This window comes from Vicugna pacos, chromosome 23 (genome assembly GCF_048564905.1).
Source record: "Vicugna pacos chromosome 23, VicPac4, whole genome shotgun sequence".
Classification (NCBI taxonomy): Eukaryota; Metazoa; Chordata; class Mammalia; order Artiodactyla; family Camelidae; genus Vicugna; species Vicugna pacos.
This window is the reverse complement of record NC_133009.1, coordinates 26,024,466-26,030,465: the sequence shown is the minus strand read 5'-3', so window position 1 is coordinate 26,030,465 and position 6,000 is coordinate 26,024,466.

Genomic DNA, 6,000 nt, shown 5'->3' with positions numbered 1-6,000 from the left:
TAATGCCCTCCAGCTCAGACTTTGAAACACATTTTCCTCTGGGTTATTGGGTCCTCTGGATTGTACTGGGGGGATTGGTGAGGGGAAAAAAGTTTTCTAGCACAAGACCAAATTCAGAAGTGAATTTTTCCCCCATGGAAAGGAGATGGAGAAATTGATACTGAGAAAATTTCAAGATACAGGATTTCTCAAGGGATGGAAAGCAAAAGCATATATCAGGGAAGAAGAACGAGCTAACATCTGAGGCTTGTTATGGAATCCTGGCTTTCACTGGCTTCTGTGCTGCAGAGGATACGTGCACCTCATCACAGACCGTGGTCCCATCTGGGGGTAGAAGAACAGCGAAGCAAGCAGTGGCCCATGGTGACCCTGGACAGAGACTACTGAGAGTCAGCTGCCAAGGGGATGAACTTGGGAAAGGACTAAGATGATCCTCCAGTTTCCTAGAAGCACAAGAGGAAAGCCTCCCTTGGGATAGGCTGATACCTGGGATGTAGAAGACATAAGTGATTATAAGTTTACAAAGTGGAGCCCATTTCACATTATATTGGTGCACAAATCACCTCCTTAGACAAATGCTTTCCTGTGCCTTCATCTGAAGGTGTGAGAAAACTAGGCCAGTCAATGGAAGAACAAGGAGTTTTATTTAAAATTCATATAAAAATACATTTTAACAAGTTATTCAAATGTGGAATTAGTATGGAACATTATACAGTTATAGGAAGGGCTGGAGTATAACACACACAACAAGGGAAAGAAGCCAGTTGCAGAGCCTGTTGTATGATTCTGTTTATATGAAATATTCAGAATGTATAAATCCATAAAGACAAAATGCAGATTGGTTGCTGCCAGGAGCTGGGGAGAGAAGAAATGGGGCAAAATTACTGAATGACTGGAGAGTTTTCTTTCAGAGTGATGGAGATATCTTGGAACTAGACAGTGGTGGTGGTTGCACAGCATTGTGACTGTTCTAAGTGCCACAGAATTGTTCACTGTAAAATGGCTAATTTGGAAATAAAAGAGGGGAAAAAAAAGATGTTGTAATTAGTCTTAGGATGTTGAGTTCTGCATCCCTAAATTTGTTTGCCCCAGCATAGCCCAGAGGTTCACTTCTTAGAGACACAGTGACAGGAAGAAAGTCAGGGTTTGCACTAGATAAACCAAGGTTCCCTCTAGACTATGATTCTGTTATAATTTCACACGATCTCTAAAGATCTTAGAACAAAGACAGTGATCTTTCATAAGACCCACAAGTCCTTCACTATCTCGCCGGACAGACCTCTACCCACCCTCTAGGCTCACCTTCCCCCAGGCTTCCTCTTGTTTTAACTGCACCGCTTTCTTTCAGTCCCTTCTACTTACCACAGTCCTGCCTTTCTCTGGACTTCTGTGCGTGCATTTCCACTCTCTTAATCTGGTTAATTCTTATTCACCCTCTACGCATCATTCCTCCAAAGCAGCCTCTCACACACTGCACCGAGACTCCAGTCTGGGGTTAATTCATTGACTGAATTACAGAGGGTTTGCCAAATGCAAAAGATCTACTTATCTTCTCACCATAATTTGCATAATTTACCTAATATATCTTACAAACTAGGTATTAAAGTGTATTATATTAACAATCTAATGTCAGTTGCTTGTCTAACTGCATGCTACTTAGAAGCAAATCTTATCCATCTTTCTTGGCTACATTTACCTGCTCCAAAGCCTTATGCATGGTCAGCATTCTCTCTAAATAAATACATATTGAATGAATGAAGGAATGAATGACTATTTGCTGTGGCTTATTATTTAAGTTTTCAAGTATGTTAACAATCCCCAAACTTGTAAGATACTTAAAGGGCTGCGTATTACACTTCTTTGTAGCTTTCCTTGGGCTTTGCAAGTGCTAAGCATACACTAAGGCTCAGAACATTTTTTGAGGAAGAAGTGAATGACAAATGAAGAAATAATTTCAGAATAACTCTCCAGGAGAATTCAGAGTTTATTCAATTAACTGTCAATTTCTAAGAGCATAATGAATGCATTCAAATGAAAAGCTACACAAAATCTATTTAGGGAAGGCAAGCCCGGGGCTGGAAGGAGACAAGGGAGGGATGGTTATTGCTTGATCACAGCTGTCACATTGTCACATTGTGTGTGGTGTAGTTCTGGAACTTCACAGCTGTGCATCCCAAAAGTACCAACAGCTCCTCTCTGTTATGAAGAATCCCCCTCCTGTAGTTAGTGGTTGCTTAGTTTCAGCCATCGCGGTGGTCAGGATTTGTGATACATCTCAACCTTGCATTTACACCATCTCCCTAACACATTCACTAGACAAGGAGTTTCCCAACAGATCTCATCAGTAAGCAACATGGTATAATGGAATGAACCCGGGACTGAGAGGTGAAATCCTGGGTTGCAGCCCCCAATATTCCTTTAACCACCCAATAAGACTTTAGGAAAAGAGAAGGCAGCCAGTGGTTTGCCAAGCACCTATTCTGTGCCAGACCCTTCACATGCCATTTACTTAATCAGCAAAACCTTTGTTAACATTGCCTCCTTTTCACAGTGGAGGCAACAGAATCTGGAGAGGCTAAACGTTTTGCCTGAGGCCAAATACTTAGGATGTGGTAGAGTCAGAATTGCACCCAGGTTTTTCTGGTAAACCATGTTTTTTCTTTCTGGGCCTCAATTTTATCTCTAACATCAAGGGATTGAGCTGCAAATGATTTAACATCTGCATAATTTTTCAGAGAACACTTAAGCTATTCCCTGATGTGTAACCTTTACCACAGGAAGTAACCATTGTGGCAGGAAATCAACCAGAAACTGACAAAAAATAGGCAAACCTATGAGGCACAGTAAACTGAGTAATATCTTTGAATATTCATTGTGAATAAGGTAGATCATCTTTACACATATGCCTTGCATGTTGCATCGAGATATTTGTGATAAGTTTAAATACAACGTTACAGTGATTCAACAAATCATTTTCATTTTCTGAAACATTGCCTTACTTATTGCATTAAGATATCTGTAACAAGTTTAAATATAACATTATAGTGATTCAACAAATTATTTTCATGTCTTGTCATTTCATTTGCTCAAAGGACTGGTGTTTCAGTGCAGCTATGAGTGCAAAGAAATCTCATTTTGGTGCCTGGACTGAAACTTTAAAGGAAAAAAGTTTGAGAACTAGTGAATAGATACATGTCAATGCACACCATTAACACCAAGAAAAGGCATCCTCTGCTTTGTGCTCATCCTCTCCTGTGTAAGTCAGTCTAAACAGGAGGGATTAATATCTTTCTCAGATGAAAGAACTAGACAGCCTGGTAAGCTTATTTTACTGGCGCGTAATAAAAACTTGGAAGCCAAGGACCAGGCTGACATGAGTCCCTGGGTAAAAGAGGTGTCCCCTTCTTCCTCATCTCTTCCCCCAAGCAGAAGGCAGATGGGGCTCTTCTGCATCATTATATTGATTCTGGGGATCAAAAGTCAAAGTCAACCTTCGGAGAAGCCAATCTGGCACTCACAGAAGTATTAGGGTCACTTAAGGTGTATGTGAAATAAAAAGAAGAGGGAGGGGGAAAAGTGACTTGGGAAAGCCATCAAAGACGGCATTCTGTGGCCAGGCAGAAAGTGACAAAGGAGCCTGGGTTTTATGTGCTTAAGCGACTTGAACCACGTCATCATTAACAAAGCCATCAGGAAACCCTGGCTCACATGTCATTCTGCCTGTAAGTGCAATTTCTAAGAGTGAGAGTGGATGCACCAGGAAGACTATGATTTGTTTGGGATTTTGCCCCCAAAGTGTAAGAATAGCTTAAGCGTTAGGTATTCCTAATTTGTTATAACTTGTGAGCAACTGGCTAAGTTGGCAACCGTGAAGAGGCTGGGACTGCATCGGAGTCTAATAAAAGCCCTAATAAAAGTTTTAGACTAGTTCACACATCTGCAGTCTAACGGGGTGGGGGGGTATTACCTAATCCATGCCTTTGCCACAGCCGCCCCACCCACCCGACAGGATACTTGCTGGAGAATGAGGGTGGAGAGGGTTTTGGTGCACCCTTTCCTCAAGGCGGAATTTACGGCTTCTTAGAGAACCGCAGCCCTCTTCAGAAGGACCATGACGGGATTTATTTAAAGAAATATGGCTAATTCTATTGGGTTCCCATAATTTGCACTTGCAAAAATCCTTTGAAAGGGACTGACGTCTGCCTCTTCAATGGAGAGATATCTTCACCAGGAGACAAAAAATTGGAGTCTGGCATTTTAATGCCTCCCATGCAAAAAGCATCAACTATGTCCCAGGGTCCCCCCAAAGGTTCAAAGAGAGCTCCCCTCCAAGTGTGAGGATTACCTGATTTCACTCCAGAGCAGAGGAAGAGGCAGCGAGCCAGTGGCAAGAGGTGGGGAGCGCAAGATATTTTTCCACAGTTTGGAAATTGATCTAGAACCTTGGGAAAGTACCAGTGGTGGAATTTTTAATTAAAATGTTGAAGCTTTGCAACATGTTGCTATTAAATCCAAAAAAGAAAGCAAGAAAGCAAGAAAGCAAGAAAGCAAGAAAGAAAGAAAGAAAGAAAGAAAGAAAGAAAGAAAGAAAGAAAGAAAGAAAATAAAAGAAAAAGAAAAATCTCCCATTCCAGAATTAGATTATATTTTTCTGAGAGAAAATATGTGCACCATAAGCCGACATGATGATATGTTTAATTAGGTGATTCTAGAGGTTATTCTAGCGCTGGGCATAAACCTGTCCCACATAAGGCCACTGGGTATCGATGGTGTGAACGTGGTACTTAAATGTGAACAGTAGCAGCCTTCAAGACCTGCGCCCGCCAGGAACACACAGATCAAATCAGCTCTTCGAGTCTAGCCACACATTTCTACTAAAAGGGAGAAAAGTCACCTTCTGGGATTTTTCCAGGGCTTCAAATAGTCTCCCTTCTCTCAGCTCATCAAGCTTAGAACGGCTTCCTTTGTTAAGCCTTCAGCCACCCTTGCTTCCAGCCTAAGGAGATTTGAAACCCCTCTCCCCAGGTTACGGAAGATACAATGGACTTTTCAGTTCACCGTATTTTCCTGAAAGAAAATCTCTCTGTCTCATAAAAGCAGCCCCAAACCACACAAAAGTGTGCGGGCAGTGGGAAGGAGAGAGGCCAGGTCCAACTGTTGGTGCCATCACCCCATTAGCCTGGCTGCCAGCTGCCAGGTGCCCGTGTTGGATGAATAGCACCAGGTGCCCCTTGGGGCCAGGCAATTAGCGAGATGATCTGTCTTATTCTAATAAGGAAACTCATTGCAATGCATTTATTGATCAGGTTTTTACCTCTGTGTGTGCATTTTCAAACAAGGAAATACAGACCTATGGACCTGCTTTCACTTCGGTGGAGAATATCCCCTTCCACGTCATGCCCAGCCAAGGGGAAAAGAAAAGAAGAAAGAAGCATTATTAAATTTAAGTCCACTAAGGAACCACAACTAAAAGTATGTTAATTCCACTTTAAAAGCTTAAAAGCTCTGCTCTGTAGTTGCTGTCCTTTTTTTTTTTTCCTGTTCTCTAATTTTCTCATGAAAATTAGAGTGGCGTGAATGTGAGCTATTAAATTAGTCCCCAGCCATTTCATAAAATCACAGCACGGTTCTTCTGTGATGTTTTCATTTGTTCTGCTTGTGCGCCAGATAACCTGGAGTCTCATTCGGTTCCTAGACTTCTTAAGGATGTCTGAGGCACTGGCTTCAGGTACTGGGGAAATCAGGACTTAGGAAGATCAATTCACACTATCTACTAGAAGAGTTAAGATTCAAATGCAACTCTCTCTGGGTTTAGAAGCTATTACACACTTCAGTCCTTCCCAAGGCTTCTCCCTGACGAGCAATGCATAGTAGTCCTATAGTTTCTTTTTCTTTTTAGATTCCACATATGAGTGATACCATACGGTATTTTTCTTTCTTTTTCTGACTTACTTCACTTAGCATGATAATCTCTAGGTCCATCCATGTTGCTGCAAACGA